The 22,632-nt window shown below is 35.2% G+C and overlaps 1 protein-coding gene and 1 long non-coding RNA gene across 3 annotated transcripts in view; both read left to right on the top strand.

Annotated features, from left to right (window-relative positions):
- Positions 1-22,632, top strand: part of LOC135086839 (uncharacterized) — a 149,780-nt gene that overhangs the window by 49,991 nt on the left and 77,157 nt on the right. The window lies entirely within an intron of this gene.
- Positions 16,996-19,635, top strand: LOC135086623 (uncharacterized). The gene is made up of 4 exons (XR_010260547.1): positions 16,996-17,229; positions 17,777-17,991; positions 18,169-18,396; positions 19,156-19,635. It is a non-coding gene; the product is annotated as an uncharacterized LOC135086623 (long non-coding RNA).

Raw genomic sequence — 22,632 nt, 5'->3', positions numbered from 1 at the left:
CGGGCCCTAAATGATATTGCTGAAGCTTGCAAAGGTGTGATAAATAAACGCACAATGCTAGTATTTGTGATATTAGTAATGAGTGCCATAAAACAATACAAATTCCACTATTAAAATGAAGCGAAGTTAACACTCGAAAACAGTTTACGCAGGCATCATTTGATGACCGTCAAGATGTTTCGCGCTGGCTCTTGGCGTATAATCTGTGCTCATTGGGCAGGCACACAACCGAGCGTCGAGGGCCCTAATTGATTAATAAAAATCGGTTATTTTTTCTCAACATTTTTCATTGATACTCTGCTCCTATTAGTTATAGTGTAACAGTATATACCTACAGCCTTCCTCGTTGAGTAGGCTATCCGACACACAAATAATTTTTCAAATCGGTCTAGTATTTCCTGAGATTAGCGCGATCAAAACAAACTCTTCAGCTTATAATACTCGTATGTATAGTATAGATAACTTTACACAGCGTACTTAAAACGGTAGTTAGTTGTTTTTAAGTCAAGGGAAATAAATCTTTCGTACTGGCAATGTTCTAAATGCAGCTCAAATGCAGGCGCGGTCTACTCCGGCCCTGGTGACCTTATTGTAAAGTGCCCTTTCCTTTGGCATTTGCCGCCTTCTGACGTAGCGGGCCCCACCTTCAAACCTTTGCCTATAAACACCGCTTCTTTAATTGTATCCCCTGAATCAATAATTAACTTTCATAGTATTCTTATAATGCATAAAAACAATGAACTCAAAAGATTTTTTGTGCTGCTCTGAAAGGTCAAAATATGTTTTAAAGTAAGTAGGTATTTAGTTTAATTAACTAATCTGAAATTTCTTCGTAAATAATTCATAAATTGTAAGCGTTATTTAATACATTCAAAATTACTGAAGTCTTTACTCTAATCTTGAAAGGTCAAAAGTTAGTTTAAAGCACTTGTTAACTAAAATGTCACTTTTAAAGCTGATTGTGTACCTACAATCTGTTTTTATTAGTTAGGTTTACTAATACGAATGAAACAACAAACTGTTAGACACAGTGCACAAAATGGCATGCGTATTATTTATTTACAAAAAATAACAGTTTAAAAAACTAAAAACACGCTTTTAATTACTGCACTAAAAGGCCAAAAATAAACAAATTATGCCCTCTGTTTACTTCGTTTCATGTCTTAAAAAATTGCCTTTTTTTATTTTCAGAGTCAAAGGTTTCCAAATTGATGGCCTCCTACCTTAACTTTATTAATCACTATTCTAAAAATGAATATTTTTAAATCATAACCCTTTTAATTAATAAACGCAAGACAGGGGTGGAGTGTACAAACTCCGCAAAAATAATGATGACATTGTAACATAAGAAGTCAATTTAGTTGAGTGAAGTGATTTGAAAGGCGATATTTTTTCAAAACACTCGTGAACAAACAAAGTTTAAAAAGTAAGCCGGCGTGGATTAAGCATAGATTTGTGTTGGAACTCAACATATTCAAACGACAGAGTAAACTCAAGAAATGAGTAGTAAGTACTAGCTGAGTTACTACGTGATGTGTTGACGTTTCTGAAGCTGTGTTCAAAATGAAATGTATACCAGTACATAATTATATTTGAATTATTTTTTCATACAAAAGTAACTTAAATCCATATTATTATGTCTATAATAGCGAAATATCACTCACTGATTAATTACGAAATCTCATAAACTATATGTATAACACTATACACTTGGCAGGTAGGTTCCTTATAAGATGTAGACATCCGTTAAGAACTAATTTTACGAAATTCCACCCCTAAGGGGGTAAAAGGACTATTATAAGGAAGGATTATTATACGAGGGTGAATATCAACAAACTCGTTTTTTGCCTAATTCCGGTGGCGAATTTTAATTTCCACTTTCCAAAACTTTTTTGTGGCAGAAATAATAGTAAATAACTTGTATTATTCAATGATATGGTAGAGATCAAAATATTATTAATACTTCTCGAGATATGTCAATTTGAAATTATCAAGAGCCACCGAAATTGTATTTGAGCCACCGGAATTAAGAACCAATCCACCGAAATTTATTTATACAGCGGACTTCGGAATGTTACGGATGATTGTCTCAAATTACTTATTTATTTGTAATCAATTAAGTATTATTATCCAGTAAAGATGTTTATAATTAAAAACAATATTCAGGCCTGTGTTGTGGCCCTAAAAAAGCATCAAATCTTCCCACGTGAGTCGTAATAGCCGACTAAGGAATCAAAATACTGGAGGGTGGGCTGCAGCATCTTTCCGGGCATTATACTACCATACTGGAACTACCAACCAGCCTGTTAAGCATGGTGATAACGGAAAAACCCCTCCATAGAGAACAAATCCAAAACTTTCTGGCTCTAGCCGCCAACAGCCCCTTTATTCTAGAGTCATCACAAAGACATCATACATGACCATCAAACCCAGAAACCAACTCTAGTCGCGGGAGGGCGACCAACTGCCCCAGGTTGGTGTTAGGTTTATCTTCCATAAGTAAAAATATTGGTCCAGGCTAGCCAAGTTTTCATGATGGTATCATACCTATCCTATACTCAGAATTACGCAACTAATTATTCGCTAAAGACCATGCGAACTGGAGATTAAGTATAAAGATATTTCTAGATCTATACCAGCTACTGAACTAACACATTACATATTTGTGACAGGGTAATTTAACGGAAAACTATGCAAACCTAGCGACAATGAGCTAGATGAAAGTAGTACAATTAAGAAACGGAGGACTAAATCCAGCCAGCCTCATAGAGAGAGAAGGCCTAGCAAAAGATGCCAGAACTGTAAAAGCGTACTGAGCTGCACCCTAATAGTACTGCAAAAATCAAAATGTAGTAATCATTTTTAGACGAACAGGCAATTTAATCACATTTGCATTCTCCGATCACCACACAGCTTATGACCGCAGTCTATGAAGGAACACTATCTGCGGTTGCGATCCTCATCAGTGAGGGACCGAGGAAGAAGAAGAAGTCATCACCGAATTAGAAGAATGCCGAATAAAAGATGCTCAAAAGCTGTCGACTGATGAAGCCTAAGCCACGACCAGTGCCAATCCAGCTCCAAAGCCCCACGAATTTTCATCTCGAGTGGCATAATAGTTTGCAACCTACGAGACTAGGGAAATTTTAGCTGTTTCAGGACTATTCTCATCTGTTTTTAAGATTCTGCTTAGTATCGATGTATAAATAGCTATCCAAGTCCTCACGCTGATACAAAGTGTATTATAGAGACGATTTTTTGTAATAAATCGAAGTATGTATTTGCGAGGACCAAATTGAATATACCAACATGAATAACGAGGATAGCAGAACCATTTTGGTAAATGCCTAAGCTGCTAGGAGAGATTAAGAAGCACTACTAGTAATTAGGCTAAAGATCGAGATTATTCCGACACTTTAGCGAAGATATCCTAGACTTTAGCTTGAGTGAGATTAGAATGCCCTATTAAAAACAACAAGGTATGTACCAGGAGATAATGAAATCACAACTGAGCTTATGAAATCAGATGGAATGCTAGTACTAAAGTTCTCTTAAATACCACCATGTTTATTGGTCGATAAACCAAAAAATAAGACATGGTGGTGGTGCTAGAGACTGGAATGGAATGGACGTTGGCGATGGTCCAGAGTCAGGTGAGGCAGCTTTTTCCTGAAACATGACACTCTCGCTATCCAACATCCAGTCTCCCAGACAACCTCATTTTCGAAAAGACGTTCGTAATACTACGTATACATATTTAATGCTGCGTCAAATTATGCAGAAGACTGAGGACTATAATCAGTCATTATTATTGGCCTTTTTGTACCTTCTTCGATTCGGTCAAGACCTGGGCTGTGCTACAGTCTCTTTAATGGCGTCAAATTGACTGTCGATACATGCAACTTACTTCATCATATCAGCCCTCCCCCAAGATCAGAACTCGAAACTTATCTGATTGCTGCGAGGGTTCAGAGTTGGAGACACCATAATCTCTTCTACTGGACATCGCGTGGCACAGTCTACCTACGCTTAAACGACGGAACTCAAGCACACCGCATCAACTCAGAATCAGACCTCGACAAAATAAAACCATGACTATGTAAACAGTGTACTATCATAGTTTGTACTTTCTTGTTTTATTATTTGCTTTTTTCATTGTTCATTCATTTAACTCGCATTATATCCATTGTTTTAAAAGGAGTAGGATGTTATTTTGTTTTCAAAAATAGATGTTTAATCACTATACATTTCAAATATTCATACATAATAATAAATGCACTCACACAATCACTTATCACACACAAAAACAAATACACATATCAAATCAACATAGTTACATTAAATTACATACATATTGAACTAGTAAAATTTATTAATAGTTCTGGAAATTTACTAAACCATTTGTATCTGCTAACTACAGGTCAAAATGGAAACTTCATGTCGCACAACTCAGGTTTCTTATACTATATTGTTGCCAACTTTAACACATTACAGCACAGTCTTATTTCTCTAACCAAACATGGAAACACAACGCAAAAGCATTGATGTTGAGATAGAACAATTAGGTCAAATACCATGTACATACGCAGATTCTCCTGTGTCGGCTAGAACAATTTTAAGCACGGATTGTGTGGATTCTATGTTTATCTTGTCAGTCAACATTAGAAGTATATTCTGCAATCTCGACAGGTTTTTGATATTCATGAAAGAGTTGGATCTCCCCATTGACGTTGTTGTGTTATCGGAGTGTTGGATAAATTCTAACGTCCCAGTGCCTGTTGTAGACGGATACAACTCCTTTGTTAGTCAACGTACATTCAATCAGAATGATGGTGTCGTAGTATACATCAAAAATAATATTGAAGTCACCTGCTCAGAGATTGCGATTTGCGATGGGAATTGTTTGTTGCTCAATTTTCATAACGAAACATCAGTTATATGTACCTATCGGCCACCATCCTTCAAAAACCCTTCACGTTACATTAACTCATTGAACCATCTATTGGAAACCATCACTACTAGGAACATAATTCTCACAGGTGATGTGAACATCAACATCTTGTCAGAACACCTAAACAGCGCAGCAAGTGATTACTTAAATACCATGGCTTATCATGGTCTTAAACAAGGTATAAATAGGCCAACAAGACTAAATGCATGCTTAGACCACTTTATGGTAAAAACATCATTGTTCTGCCAGACATTGGTTTTTGACGAGTTCACGGACCACTCGCCAATTTTACTAAATATTTACAAATCCATTATTAGGAAAATTTCGAAACCACTAACTGTAAATAAAATTGACTATGAAAATGTTAAGAAAGATTTTTTGGACTTAAACTGGGACTATTTTTATTGTTTGACGGATGTAAATCTAGCTACTGAGTATCTAATCAATAATATCAAGAATATAATAAATAAAAACACAAAAACCACAAAGATACCAAACAAAATGAAACCATTGAAACCTTGGATAACATTTGGAATAGTAAAATCAATTCGGAATCGGGACAAATTACTTAAAAAATTAAAAAAAACGCCTAATGATCTAAATTTAGAAATAGAATATAAAAATTATAGAAATACATGTAATAAATTGATAAAATATGCCAAAAGAAATTATTATAAGAACAAATTAGAAAAATCGGTTGGGAGCAATAAAGAAACCTGGAAAATCATCAAAGAACTATGCAACATGACAAAAATTAAAGAATCGGAGTCAAATCTACTCACCTTGGATGATAATCCAGAAACGTCACTAGATAAAGTTAATCAATATTTTACGAATGTGGGCAGTGATCTCGCCAATCAAACACTGCACAAACTAGGGCTGACGGAATCAGACTTAATAAACAAAATAAAGACTACAACTGCACCTGTGCACTCAATGTCGTTCCTACCAACGGACCCCCTTGAGGTCGCCAATATAATAGCAAAACTCGATTCCAATAGTGCTGGCGGAGGTGACAAGATTACTGTTCGTGTTTTGAAGATGATTAAGGAACTAATAGTGGCACCAATTGCTTTCATTTGTAACTTGAGTTTCACGACAGGTGTTTTTCCTACCTCTTTTAAAACTGCCATTGTTTGTCCCATACATAAGGCTGGAGACCGGAAGAACCCATCAAACTATAGGCCAATATCACTTCTATCGACCATGTCAAAGATATTGGAGAAACTCGTCAACCGCAGACTGGTCAGCTACCTGAATAAGGCAGATCTGCTTTCAGAAAACCAGTACGGATTTCGTGCTGGCAGATCAACGGAGGATGCTGTGCTCAAACTGACCTCTCTGATTACCAAGTACCTAGACGAGGGTGATTGCTGCGTTGGAGTATTTTTGGATCTCCAGAAAGCCTTCGACACAGTTTCTATCCCGATATTACTCGCACGGCTAGAGAGTTCAGGTATTAGGGGCATAGTACACTCTTGGTTCTCGGACTATCTGACAGGTCGACGTCAAATCGTGAGAGTGGATGAGTATCACAGCAAGTCTGCTCCATGCAACTACGGTGTCCCGCAAGGCAGTACACTCGGTCCAACACTATTTTTAATTTACATAAATAGTTTATGTGATCTGAGTGTTCCTGGGGCTGACACCATCATGTTTGCAGACGACACTGTGGTTTTATTCCATAGTAAAAAATGGGAAGAGGCGAAGCATATAGCAGAAACAGGACTAAGTCATATAACAGCCTGGTTAGAGCACAATCTTCTAACAATTAACTCCCAAAAAACCAAATTCCTCTGTTTTAGCAAGACAAAAGCCAAAAGTCCAGACAACAATATATGCCTAACGTTACACACATTCCCCTGCAACCAGAACATACAATCACCCTGTCATTGTCCTACTCTCTCCCGCATTCAGACAATCAAATATCTCGGTGTCACTGTCGATGACAACCTCCAATGGAAGCAACATCTAAATATAGTCTCCGCTAAGGCGCGCAAACTCATATTTGCATTCAGACAGTTACGTATTGCAGCAGATCACGATCTTCTTGTCTCAACTTACAAAGCTCTTTGTCAATGCATCCTTACTTACTGTCTATGTGTTTGGGGTAACGCGGCGAAGACTCATATGATTCTGCTGGAAAGAGCTCAAAGAGCCGTTCTCAAAGTTGCACTAGGTCTTCCTTATCGGTTCCCAACAGAGCATCTGTATCAGCAAGCTATGGTTCTCCCAGTCCGTAAATTATACATACTATTAACCTTATGTAGATTCCACAACAAAATAGTCCCACATACTACATTAGACAAAAGGAGAGTCCCTAGGTTCACTATTCCCATAACACACTCAACACTCATGAAACGGCATTTTTCACACATGGCCCCTAGACTGTACAACAAAATACTTGCAACAAGTAAAGACATCACACAACTTGTTTCGGTAACGTTTAAAAAACTTATTATAAAATGGATGGAACAATATACGTACGACACTTTAGAAAAGTTAATCCAGACAATTACTAGTTTCTCTTAGCACACTTATTCAGTTACACACAAAATCACACTCACACTATCACACACACATTTTTGTTTTGTTTTTCTATTTAAATTATTTTTTAAATTAAAAGATAAAATTTAATCTAAACACTAAATTTTAGTCTTATGTTTTTTTGAGGAGGAGCCTGACTCTCGTTACACAGGTTAACCTTATACGAGAGCGGCACATATCTTGTAATTGTAAAGTGTTTATTTAATAAAAGTATTTTCATTTTTTTTCATTTTCATTTTTTTCTTAAAGTCTTCACTACCTCCCACTTAGAGGTTTTCAAGCTTCTGAGCTAGACCGAGCTCAGTATCAAGATACGGCGAGTACATCACACAACTTCGATTCACTGACGATATTGTAGTTATGACTGAGACCTTAGTAGACCTAGGTACAATGCTCCAGAGCCAATAAGACCAATTCCGGCAATAGATTCGCCACCGGAGCCACCGAAATTGCGCCACCGGAATTGAAAAACTGTTACAAAATTCAAATTATAAAGAAAACTATAATTCTGATCAATAATTTCTGTATGCAGATACAACAAAACACCAAACTTTAATCATGTTAAAGAATCGTTTAGCATCTAAGTAAGTAGCTTTCACTCATACACTTGCCAGCGAAATTGAAAAATTTTGTATTCCTGTGCCGCTGATACAAATATTTACGGGTCTGCTGGAAAAACAATACCACAAGTCGCAAGTCTTTATAGCCCGATCAGGAGGACACAGTTGAGTGATGCAGGGAAGAAGAACTCTACGTCTCTCAAAGCTTCTTTGGAGAAGTAAGAGAGTGTCGAAATTGAGCCACTGTAATTGCTTTTTTTCGTGGGACAGTTTTGAAAGGCTATTTAAAACACTTAAAATATGAAATATCACATTTCTTTCATATCATTTGGAAGTCTTATTTAATGTATTTTATGGCTATACTATTTTTAAATTACTAGAATCCCCGAGAAAGAAGGAATAACACAATTTATGAGTAGAAATAGAGTTAGGACGCGCCACCGCTATTAGATTTTGGGTCTTTGAAAATTTTTTTAGTACATAAAATAACTACCTATTGTCCTGAAGACTTTGCTATCGTGTAAAACGCTGTATAAACTATATACAGAAAAAAAATCATCGCTCTAGTTACATTTCTCCCATCGATTCACAGCTCCGCCGCGTAAAAAACGTGTTTGGGATATTCACCCACGAACTCTAGGCTTTCCCATTCCGTCTGTCCAGCGCGAGAAGTGTAGGCCAAATCCTCTATTTGCCTAAATTTAGAGATATAGGGTGCTCCTGCAGTCACAATACAGTTCTATGCTGCAGTGGGGACTAATTTATGATCTGATGACGATGATTAAAAGTAAGTGTCTAGTATACACAATTTACAAGATTCTTATTCGAAAATTAACTTGTAAAAACTTTATGCAACATTTTCCGTTTAATAATAAGATTTAACACGAATGCTGATGATAATGTTATCAAACATCGAAAGCATACACTGTTCGTTCAGTGATAGATAACAATGGTTTGACTTTGAAATAATATTGCTTAGTTTATTTGGAGACGCTAGTCTGGACATGACCTTACACGTCGTTTAGGCTTACGTAAATAACAAAACCTTAACGAGTTGTTTAGATAGCACCGTTTACTGTACGGTATTGGTACAGTTGGTTCTTTTAATTTTGTGCGATTTCGATTGTCTGTTGATTTTTAGTTAGTAAAGTAAGCCAGTGATTTTCAGAATACCGTTACAGATTAATTAAACTTGGAAATGAAGCACATTCACAGCTACTTCCACAATGAAAACACATTCTCAAATAGAAAAACGAATGTTGAAAAATAACTATAAAGGTTTCTTTTAATATCGTAATAGAAACAGGTACCTACTTATTAAAACTACATCAAAGATTCACTTGTTATAGTCTTTTTCACGTAAGATGATCCGTATGACACTTCAAGGTTATCCATATTACGCATACTACATATGCAGAATATTTTTGAAAAAATATTTGTATTTTATTAGCAATATAATAAAAAAAAAAATTAACTACTTGTCTTGAAATATATAGTAAAATCTGAGTCTATTGATTATATTTTAATTAAATACGATGTAAAAATATTTTTTATTTAATGTACGCAATGTGTGAAACGGAATAGATTTAGTGCTGGGGTATTTCTTGTATAATAAAATCGATTATTTCCGCGGTTCATTAATCGACTGCAGTGAATACTTAGTTATTAAAAACATCACAAAAATCAACTATATTTTTCGATTATTGACTTTAATAAACGCATTGAAAATAAATTAATAGTTTTTAATTTAAAGAAACAGAACCAGTATTTTTTAGGAATCGTTTTTTTGAACACGAACCATGAAATTTGAATGTTATCAATAAAAAATTGTTACAATAATATTTGTAATTAAAAAAAACATGTTTTTTTGTTAAATAACACCTATACAAAATATTTCTCTAAAAGTAGGTTTTACTAACTCTTCGAAAAAAATCGATAGATAAATCGCTATGGTTTAGTTATGTGACATCTCTAAATCTTTCAAACTCGAAACGTCATACGGATCATCTTAGGTGAAAAAGACTATAGTAACTTTTAAAATGAAGGTGGCACAGAATAAAATGTTCTCATAATCAAGCCCCAAGTAATTTACAAAAAGCTGAATTCACTAAGCCCACGAAATCAATACAAAAGATGTGCCCAATATACTAAGAACAATCCATAGCGCCAAACAAAACAATAACTGAAAATATTTATCAACTGAAACGACAATAAAGATTAAGCGGGCTCTAATGGCGTTATCCTCGAGTCCTCAAACAAATGACTGTGAATTTTGAAAATGAAGATATCTCTAAATGAAGAATGTTCACTAATTTTGTTTTTTAGCTTTCTGTATTCTCTGTTAAAAATAAAAAATACACGTGAAAGAATTATTTCGATACGTCAATTAGTTTCCAAGATATTGAATTTTAAAAGTGCGGGCGGCGGCCGGCCGGCCCGCCATTTTATGCGCGTGACGTCATATTACAGTGACTGGCTCATATTTGTATGGGTGGAATCTTGCAAGCTGAATTAAGACCCACTTCCAGGTAACCGATTAAGCTGAAATTTCGCAAACACATGTGATTTGGATGACCATGCAATATTATGATGACATGGAGCTGATATGATGATGGAGCTGGAAGGTGGCCATAGGAACTCTATAATAAAACGACTCAAATGCATCGAGTTTGGGCTCGTTCGTTTTGTATTGATTAGTATTTTAATTCTATATAGTAATCAGGGTCTAATGAATGAGCTGGAAGGTAATTCGCAATAAAACGACACAATCGCATCAAGTTTGGGTTTGGTTCAATTTTAATTTCTGTGATGGGTCTAGGTGTTAATATGTATAATAAGTTTGTATTTACAAAAAAAATGTATTTAAGTATGTTTATATCCGTTTTCTAGTGAGCGGACACTGTGAATGTACGTCACGCGGGGTCACGTGACCGTCGGCGGGACTCAATATTTAAGCGAACTTTGAATGCCTATAAATTCATAACTACTAGGTATTTTTGAATGAAATAAAAACTAATGTATTTATTTATTTATATTTACTATATTGAGCCGCGGCTTTGTCTGTATTAATTTCGGTCTTCACCGATATTATTATTTCAGTACCCTAATTATTTCAGTTAGGTACTTACATATAAAGCAGGCAAAATAATTTTTAACATCAGCTCACTCGTATCTGCGAGTGAAATAATAATAATATAATTTATTTATTCAAGTAACACGTCTCATTATTTGTAACATATAAAAGACTTAACCTATATTAGTAATAATTGAAAAATCTTATGTATTTATTTATTAGGAAATGAAATGCAAAGTTAGTAAAACTTATTTGACTTCTCTCTTTATAAATTCTTTTTTTTTTCTAGTACAATAATTGATAGTTTATAGAAACTATTTTCAAAAACCAACAACGGTGTTATTGGATGGAGCGCTCTTTTTTCCTACCGCGGCGAGTGGATTTCGGCCCGTCGCAGCCACTGTACAAACGACAGCACTTTCAGCTGTAGTGCTGTCTCTTAGGTAGTTGTAATACGTGTTATTTTCTACAAAAATGTGCCTGACGACTGTACATCCCGAGGGATATCAGTAGATTCCCGGGATTCAAAGTAGCCGAGGCTTTGTGACACTCGGAAATTGTGTAGGATCTCCATTGTTGGAAGAAAATTTTCAGGTTTGGGCTTTTCGCTGCCCAAAAATAGCCGATCGTTTTCAAAGGTATACTTTTGCAAGTAATTGAAATAACACTGCCTAAAAACTATTCTTAAGATAACGATGCTTACCTATAATAAAATAAAATGTATTTTCACAATATTTAGAAAGTACTTTAACATACATACTATTATTTCTAAAAAATGTTAAACCTTAGTAACCTACAAAGGTAATATTAAATCAATCCTTACATAATAATATTAATGATTGAAATTATGAGTTTTGTAGTAATACATACTCGTAGTTGTAAGTTTGTTGTGTTTATATGTTCCCTGAGCTATATTACAATAAATTTTTCTGCAACTAAAAATAATATTCAAAAAACAATTTTATTATGAATGTTACGCGATATCTCAAGTCCCGCACAATGTTATCGTCTTCGTCCGTTATTCCCGCCGCAAAGTGTGAATGGAAATGTTGGAAAATGTAAATTTTCCCCTTTCGAGATTAAATAACAATCACAGAGAGCATTACGCATGGTTATTATACTGATTAGCTTGCGAATGCTAATTTTATTAAGGTATCCCGAGCAAATTATAATAACCTAGCAATATGTAGGGACTTAGGTACATAGTTTTTTAAAACTGTATTAATCATAATCGCAATCTTAAACTTCCAAAGGATGGCCAGTAGATTTTATTGGTGATTGTGGTCAATAGCTGTAAGCTGAGATTTGATCCCTGAGTTAGGCAATTTTGTTTTTTAACTCTTATTCTTGGTAATTTTTCCATTGTGGTTTTATCAATTGAAGTGCATTTGTATGAATATGGATATGGATACAAAAACAGTAGGGTAATTCATAGAGAAAAGTAATACATATGAAATAGAGAACCCTCTCTGTCAAATTTTTGAGCCTACAAATTGACAGCCTGGTGTTAAATTCCCTGTACTTAACCTACGTACGTAACTCTCACATACATACATAGTACACGCACACATACATACATAAAGTCCACGCACACATACACACAGTTCACGCACACATAGGCCCTCATAACCTTCAAAGAATTATTGTTTTTATGATGTACAATGTAGAATTTTTTCAAATCCATTATTTTGAAAATATTTATCTTTATGGTGTACGTATTGTATTATTTTCAAAACAATGGATTTGGAAAAATTCTACATTGCACATGGAAATGCAAATAAGTAAACAAAAACTTTTGAATTTAATAATTTTACTTTATTTATGAACACACATAATATTATACACCAAAAGCGTCTTTTCGCAAAGTTTTCAACAACACTAAAAAGCATTTGCACATTGAGAAAACTCAGATCACTTGTGAACATAACAGAAAGTTTCTTCGCGATTCACGAAGGAACGAACACAACTCCGATGAACCAGAACAGCAGCAGGTACGAAGGAATGAACTTGAATTTGACTCGACGACTCTTCAATACTTTAATAGGGCCACAGAAAACTTAAATGATGGCTAAGAAAACAAGAATGCATTTAACATAACAAAAACAACACCGGCCATTTTGGAGGAAAAACAAAGTTGCCATATGTTAAATAGTAATTTCTACTACTCTATTATGTAAATTATAACAAAAATGTCAATGTTCAGTTTTAAATTAAAACAAATTAATTTCATTTAAAAAAAGTTTTCACATTGTAATTAACAATATTCTCAAATATATTTTAATTAAGAAAAAAATGAAAATATGAAGGAAACAGGAGCAGCGACATCTAGAGCGTTTTAGGGTAGTTAAAAAGTATTTGAATTTATTCACCGATGTCGCTGTTTGGAAGCACGTTTCACTTCGATGACCGTTGTATGGAAGTTTCCATACCCTGGGGTAATTCAAGTGCAATCTGTCATTTCAATCTATTCTATTTGTCATTTAGCTTGTTTAATCTGTGCTCAATAAAGTGCACAATATTTAAGCAGGATATGGTTGCACGCGGATTTTTAGAGAGTTAAATCTTTTGGCCAATAGAAAACGTCATAATAGTTATTATATGAACTGGGATTGGTCAATGACTTTTGAAATTAAAATCCGATGGCCTGAAAAAATCGGTTTTCCAACAAACGTCAGTTACGCGCAAGGAGGTTTAGCTATTTATCCATCGAAGTTAATAAGGGAGAAGACATAAGACTAATTTTATTATTTGCCTGCCGCGACCCGGTTTTTACGAACAATGACGATGACGAACGATGAACCAGTAACGAGGAGCACACTTAGCAATGCTTCCAGGTTGCGCCTCGGTATCAATTAAGTAACATTTTCCGTTAAGTTTACTTTATGGCCAACTAAAGGACTTTTGCCGTCTCCATGGACAAACTCGAAGTATGATAACTACAGTCATTGTCAAAATTTTGCACTGCCATTGCCGCTGGATCTGGATACCATATATCGCTACTATATTCATAGATAATAGACTTTCAGTTAATCGTCAAAATTGACATTGTTTTTAAAATAACAACAAATGGTATGAATTTTTAAATGTGATATTTTTATAAAGGTAAGTCCCCAAAACAACATTTGATAGCCTATTTTCTTTCGTTGGCATCTAAGTTCCTGTTTTCTACATAAATGTTACTACTACCTATTGGATAAGTACTAAGAACTTTGTCGTTTATTCCATGTGAACAAAATCCCTAAAAGCCCATTTGTAATAATATTCTTACTAAACACTGCTGAAAAAGGACTAAACTTCTGAGCTATGAACGTATAATCCAGTAGCATTAAGTAGGTAGGTACGTATAGCGACGTTGGAACTTGATATAGAAGTTAGCTGTTTTATATTTTTTTTCACAGCAGAAATCTTTATCTTTGATCTTAATATCTGATCGTACGTATTGTCTTTTAAAATATTACATTTGCCTAAATAAAAATAACCGACCTGCTGCTTATGTAAATTATAATTATTTATAACCCTACTTACAATGCATAACAATCATAATTAGGTATTATAACCCTACTTAACAATGCATAACAATCATAAGATAGTTTGGCGTATAAGTAGGTAGGTAGGTACTATCTAGGCCGAAGGTGGAAGCAATCGACCCGGAAATATTCTCAACCATCTCAACTATCATAATATGTATTTAGAACAGTCCCTCCTTACCAATGATATTATAGATAATACCATTGCTCCTTACCATCAATGCAATCGAGCAGACAAAGGACATTGATAAAAATCGCCCTAAGATTTTCAAAGACTTAGTATGTACCATAATTTTATGTATATTTTATTTATTTACTTAGTCCAGTAGAATTAAACACAAAAATGAATTAAATCGGAAATAATTCCTAGTAAAGATTTTAGTGATTTAATAGCTTCATTAGTTGCCCATAAAGACTCTCCTAGGTTTTCGACTTCGACGGAGTTGTGCTTAAGTGGTGGGGGCCCGCGAAAGGGGTGCTTTTTCGGCTTTCCGGTTATACCGCGTAAAGGACTTACCCTATCGAAAAGTGGTCTTCCTGACGGTTGAAGGGCATTTAATCCTGCATTAAATAAGACCAAATTCATATGTTTTGAACAAACCGTTCTCGTGCAAATGTTCGGCAAAGTAGAAAATATGTGTATAATTAATGACCCTCTCCACGTCCAATGGCTCGTTACCCGCAGGCTTCCAAGTCTTGAAAAGGAGCGCCTCAACCAGTGTAACCCTATCAAGGCTTACGAGCTTGATGCGCCTATCCTTGTTCGTCCCAGCCGTTCCTTAACTGCGGTTGCTGCACCTCTTCCTGGCACTCACCTGAACGACTCTGTGTTACCTACTGTGGCTGCCCCTCTTCCTTGTATCCTCCTGCATGACTACGTTGCCTAGCCGTATGCCTGGTCTAAGGTTCGACGCCAAAAATGAACAACAACAAGTTCATATTAAAACGCTGAACAGTTTTTTATTTGTTTGTTTGAACGCGCTAATCTCAAGAATTACTAGTTTGATTGAAATAATTATTTTTGTGTTGAATAGCTCATATATTGAGGAAGGCTATAGGATATATACTATCACTCTACGACTAATAGAGGCGAAGCAGTAAAAAAAATGTTGCAAGCACGGAAAATAGTATTTAAACTATTTTCACGCGTACGAAGTTGATTTTATGGCGTCGAACCTTGGACCAGGCATATGGCTAAGCAATGCAATCGTACAGGAGGGTACAAGAAAGAGGGGCAGCCACATTAGGTAACACAGAGTCGTTCAGGAGAGTGCCAGGAAGAGGTGCAGCAACCGCAGTTAAGGAACGGCTGGAACGAACAAGGATAAGCTAATCCAACTTGTGAGCCTTGACAGGGATATGCTGGTTAAGGCAACCCTTTACAAGGCTTGGGAGCCTACAGGTGACTCTATTGGACGTGGAGAGGGTCATTAATTATACACATATTTTCTACTTTGCCGAACATTTGCACGAGAACGGTTTGTCCAAAACATATGAATTTGGTCTTATTTAATGCAGGATTAAATGCCCTTCAACCGTTAGGAAGACCACTTTTCGATAGGGTAAGTCCTTTATGCGGTATAACCGGAAAACCTAAAAAGCGCCCCTTTCGGGGGCCCCCACCACTTAAGCACAACTCTGTCGAAGTCGAAAACCTAGGAGAGTCTTGATGGGCAACCAATGAAGCCATTAAAGCAATAAAATCTTTTGTAGGAATTATTTCCGATTTAAAATCTAATTCTACTGGCCTATACTTGCAAGTGTCCAAACCTATCGGACAAGTTGCAGTTCGAAAAAATATTTTAAAAGTATTTAAACGAAATCAAAGTCACCGACATATTGACAGAGCAGAGACAGAGATGCGCTTTTTTAATTCGATTTAAGTAAATAATGGTATGATCGATTAGACTAGAGTCTAATCATTAGACCTTTAGACGGGCGCAGATCCGCCGCGCCCGCAGCGCTTCAGTGGATTATTGCATTTTATGTATATTTAATCACATTTATTTACCTACATTTACATATTTACTCTTTTCTTTAAGTGTAGACACTGTTTATGTATAAGTCCACTATTGCATGCCGTGGCAACCTATTTAAGGCAGCACTTAGATTAAGTTAAATACGTTGTAAATATTGATTGTCTTCCAGTGTATGTCTTGTTGGTTGTCCTATTAAATAAATAAAATAAATATTTATAGCAACACAATGTTTAAAAATAAAATTTTTCAAAAACGATCAATTTAATCGATTATGTCTATTCTAAATGGACATCCCTATTTGTTAGTCAAATTGTCATTCACTCGCATCACCTTTTCTCTCTCACTCACTCTTGCTGTGTTGCTGTCTTGCTTGATCCTTCTTTGTGATTCGTTTGTGTTTTAGCTTTTATTTTCGGAACTTTATTAACTACAAACTTGGCTATTCAAACGGACTCTGATTGATTGCAATAACGACATACTCAGCCTGGGATTTACTGTTTTTGTGTGGCTCGGCCAAGGCTCGGCTGGTGGTTCTATGGTGTTAGAAAATGAGCAACTTAATTATACACAACAATGGGCAGCACCTCGATCGGTAAGTACCTACATTTTGCTCTGCAATCTTATGAATAAGTACTAGCCTTGCCAAACTTCTGAATTGCCATTCTCATGGCGGGTTGTCTTGAAATGAATGTTCCGCTATTATCTGTGGTTCAACCCTGGACAGTGTGGACAGCCAGGCCCGATTCGATTGTAAGAAACTAGTCGATGGTACAGCGCAATGGAGGCATGAGCGAAACAACAATTATGTTGACAATCCAGCTGGTTTTGGTGTAAATCTAAGGAATTATTTACTTTGACACTATCTCCCTGCTCTCAATGAAAGCTTGTTTTGTTTTGTTTTTTGGAACTAAGACTACTAGATTATTATTTTTTGTAACTAAGTTTGTAACACGTCATAATTAATTATTATAACAACAATGCTTATTTACTAAAGCTGTTTAACCCTACCCTCTGACCCAAAATTCTACTAACAGCACATAATATTGAATTATCATTTTTTTTATGGTTTGCGGCTCAATTTATTCAACGCACAGGAGTATGTGTGGCATGGCATGCAATGAATCTATTTATTTTTACAGGTTACAGCTCATGATCTTATATGCACAACATGTTGGACCCAAGCCCAAGATACAACACAAATGCATCTACTTCAAATCTTAGCAGAAAATGTGTGCTTTGCAGTAGAACACTAGAGCCTAGAACACGTTCACATCAGCTCATGTCCCTGAGAACTAACACTCAACATCATATTAACATCAGGAACATAATTGTGGAACGACTAACTCCATTAGAGGTAATGCACGCTAAAGTCCTTATTTAATAAAATGTTATTGGCTATACAATCAGTCTAATTCTTGTAAAGTTATTGGTTTCTGTAAATTAATACTAAAATAAAATAATTTAAGTGCGGGACATTAAAAAACTGATAATTTTTTTAAACTTATTTCTAATTATTATTATTTTTAAACAGGTTACTGCAAATGACTACATCTGTGGGGCTTGTCACTCATTATTGCAAAGAGATACCACACCTACTTCACAAGACTCTCCAGATATGCCAACCGGTGCCCCGGTAGGTCACCAACAAGTTTGTGTTGGATGTGGTTGTTCATTATTGCGAACTTGAAGTCATTGTTTGGATACAGAGAATAATCAAGATATATTAAACATTGTTCGAAATTGGATTCAACCCAGAGAGGTAAGAGCCCTGCCAGTTTTATAATACATAAAAATAATTATGCCGGTTTATTATAATAATAAAAAAGGTTTTTTCCGAATCAGCCTTCCCATCCTTCAACTCCTTCCATTGCTTTCAATCTGCCACTACTCTCATCCATACAGGTTATACAGGGTGGAAACGATAAGTGATCTCACTCGATTATTTCTAAACTACACAAGATATCGAAAAACTGGTTACTCATCCTGAAAGTGCTTCACGAGCTCTTTCTAACGGTATCAGTAAATAGTTACAGAATTAACTGGATCTATCCGAAAATTCAATGTTTTCAGCCTCCATACTAAATGTATGCCAGCCACACAATATTAAAAGTGTTATAGATCACTTATCGTTTCCACCCTGTATAATACAAATAGACTTATATTATTAAAATATTGCAATATTATTACTTACATAATATTAAACATAATTTTTACTATTATAAAGCCAGTTAAAAATTCCCTGAGCCAAATAAACTCAGTAAAGTTTTATTTATACTTCCTGCATAACAACAGACTACTCTTTTAAACTACCACTATTCTCACTCTCAATCCTCGTTCCTCATTCATCCCTTTCGTTTCCTCCATAGACCAATCATTCCTCATCATTCAGCGTTCAAATCATAAATTATCTTTCATCACTCATCTTACTATTCCGTTACACACAAAAGTCGTTAATCCTATATAAATATTGCTCTTCTTATTGTTGAACTGTGAATCTGGTGTTTTATTTTATTTTCAGATTCGTCCTTCAGATCTTCTTTGCCATAGATACTATCAGAGAGCACGAATTACTACAGTTGGTGCTTATTTAATGAAGCTGAGGACCGGTGATTCAGATGACAGAATAGCTACATTACTTGGCATTTCAAGGAGTACTCTTACAAAATATGTAATGAAAGCACGCAGTATGATGGAGGAACATTTCGTACCAGCACATTTAGGGTTACAACATATTAGTAGAGAGGAAGTAGCCCAAAGAAACCTTTATGTTCCAGTCTCTTTTCGGGAAGCCAGGAACGATTTACCACAAAGAAAGGCTATTGTCATCATGGATGGTACATACATACATTTATGTGCAAAAAAGTAGCAATTATGCATACCAAAAAAAAAAACTTATTCCCTATACAAATATCGGAATCTCGTTAAACCATTTATGGTACTTTGTTGTGATGGCGACATCATTGATGTATTGGGCCCATATTTAATAGAAAATGTAGAACATGACTATTAATAAATAATAAGTACCTACATACGTATTTTCATTTATACCTACATAACTGCCTACTTACCCTTGGGTCGGAATAAAGATATTTTTGGATTTAAATGTAAGTAAAATATATTAACTTCTTTTTAAAAAATGTTTGGCTTTTCCGTAGGCATTCCTATTTTTCCAATACGCAAAGTTCTATTTGCTGCTATTCATACGGTTTGACAAAGGGGTTCTTTATCGATCTACGATTTAAAGTGTAATTAACCCTATACTTGGCAAAGACGGTTTTGGTTAATATTTGTGATTTACACTATAAATATTGGATTTAGGACGAATAAAAATCATGTAAAAAATACGAAAAAAAATCTTAGGTATGTAGTTTTGGAAATATAGTATGTATCTTTAAGTGCACATTGCCAGCTTTGTAGTAAATTAAAACATGGTTTATTTGTTAGTAAAAATTAGTTATTTAAATGAAAATTACTACAAAACCTTAAGCTATTCCTTATTTGAGAAATAAAAAATAAGTATCTTTTACAAAAAACTGAAAACAAAGTAAAAAACCCGCTTCAAAGTCTGTAACGCCTTGCAAGTATAGCTGCATTTGGATGTATGAGAACCACTCCATCAGCGTCATTGGAGTACCTCCTGAACCTCACACCCCTCTTACCATCCAGTAGAAGCAAATGTAGATAGGACACATAGGAATCCTGCAAGACCATTAAAAAAATACGAGGGATATTGACGCCAACTGGTACCGAACTGTGTTCACGTCTTCGATTGCAGATAATTTGATACCCAACTTACAGTGGAAACGCAAGATAGCGGAAATGGATCTCGGGAACTCTCTGGAGAACTATGCAGCAGTCGAACTGGCTGAAATTCTTCAATCACCAGCTTTATAACCAGAAGCATGCAGCAGCCTGAATAGGCTGCTCGTTTTTTGAGGGTGATCTGGGTTATTTGGAGTAGGAAGATAACCACCCAAGAGTATTAGGAGGCTAAGTGCGGCTTCTAATTCATTAGCTGAAGTGTCACCGCCACTGACTTTCGACCTGGTTCCAGATTTTGGAACCAGAACCAGCATTTTGCGCGCCTGATTTTGTTGCTGCAGCACAAAGTTGTCTAAAAAACAACATTCTTTATTACATGAATTAAAACTCACATCGGCATATAATTTACAACTTTTAATATTACTAACTAATAACATATTCCCTTTTTATGCGATAAAATCTATGAAAAAAATCATAAACTAAAGTCAACGAGAACCTGGCAATGTGTCTTTATGGATACATTCAAAATTGAAAGTAAATCATTACGTATCTGACAGTGTGCATTTAGAGATACATTCGGACAATCCGCATCGTACAAGAATAATTATACAAGTTTTGGGATGAAAAAACAGCACTATCGTCAAGAAACCTTTATTTACTATCCATATTACTACAGATAATCACCAATATTCTTTAAAAAAAACACCGAATATAATAAAAATTATTAGCCGGTGCGTAGACGCCTGTCAACGGTCTGACATTTTGAATATTACTGTTAAATCTGTGCAGCCTGTAGAGATTCTATACTGTGTAACACAATCTGTAGTATTTGGGCTAACGTTATATTAAAAAAACATTTTAAAATAGTTTTTGGTTTCTCCCCCATATTTTTGTTTTGGTCAACGTATCTTTAAATGCACAATGCCAAGAAAAGGGTTAAGACGTCTCTCCTACATATCTATAACGTAGTGGCACCAATGACCGACAAGAACCAATGACCGACACTTTATTTTTTGATTCAATAAAATAAGAGTATAAAATCGATTTCTTAATATGTCAACACTGTACCATAGAAAGCACACTTTTGACTGCCTCCCATTGACATTTTAGCAAAATCCGCCAATTTATTTTGAAAATGGCAGTATAACAACTGATTGCGGCTGGAGTACCGGTGAAAATTACAACATTTCTTAGTAAAATCCCTAAGGAAGTGAGTACATTTTTTGTTAATTACACTATTGTATTGTAACTTATTTGAATTTTATCTTTTTCACGGGTTACTTTAAGAACTATAGAATCCATTTTTGTTATAACGAATTTAAAATGTTATTTTGATATTAGTAAAATGTTGGTGTCGATCACTGGTTTTCACAAACTGACTTTTCCAATAATCGACACGTGTCGATAGTAATTTTTTGGAACATTTTTCATTTGACAACCGGATATAGTTCTTATTACTTTGCGCATTTAGTAGATATTTGAAGTAAACTATTCATAGTCGAGCTACCAGTAATCGACAAGTGTCGATTATTGGGGAATAATATATGTCGATGATTGGTTCGAGAAAAAAATATTCTCCCGAGCAGTTAGAAAAAGCTGTAGAAGTTGTTAAAATTGCGAAAAGATTGCAGTTGCTGCTAAACGTTTCGGAGTACCTAGGTAGGATTACGCTCCATGATAAAATTTCGGGAAAACAACAATGGGTTACACTATATTATACAGGGTGGAAACGATAAGTGATCTCACTCCATTATTTCTTAACTATACAAGATATCCAAAAACTGATTACTGATCCTGAAAGTGCTTTACGAGCTCTATCCAACGGTACCAATAATAGGTTACCAAATAAACTGGATCTATCCGAAAATTCAATGTTTCCGGCTTCCATACATTTAGTAAAACCACATAATATTAAAAACTATTCAAGATATCCAAAAACTGGTTACTGATCCTGAAAGTGCTTCACAAGCTCTATCCAACGGTACCAATAATAGGTTACAAAATAAACTTGATCTATCCGAAAATTCAATGTTACCAGCTTCCATACAATTTAGTACTGCCACAGTCATGGCACTCATGTCTTGATAATATTATAGTAAGTAAAGCCTAAAACCAATGTTTTCTAAATAAGAATGCAATTTGGAGTTCAATTTAAGTGTTTATTATTGAATAAAAAAAAATTAGCACTTCTAATATTGTGTGGCTTACATACATTTAGTATGAAGCCTGAAAA

The sequence above is a fragment of the Ostrinia nubilalis genome, chromosome Z (genome assembly GCF_963855985.1).
Source record: "Ostrinia nubilalis chromosome Z, ilOstNubi1.1, whole genome shotgun sequence".
Taxonomy (NCBI): domain Eukaryota; kingdom Metazoa; phylum Arthropoda; class Insecta; order Lepidoptera; family Crambidae; genus Ostrinia; species Ostrinia nubilalis.
The sequence above is the reverse complement of the archived record's forward strand: the minus strand, read 5'-3'. Positions and strand labels throughout refer to the sequence as shown.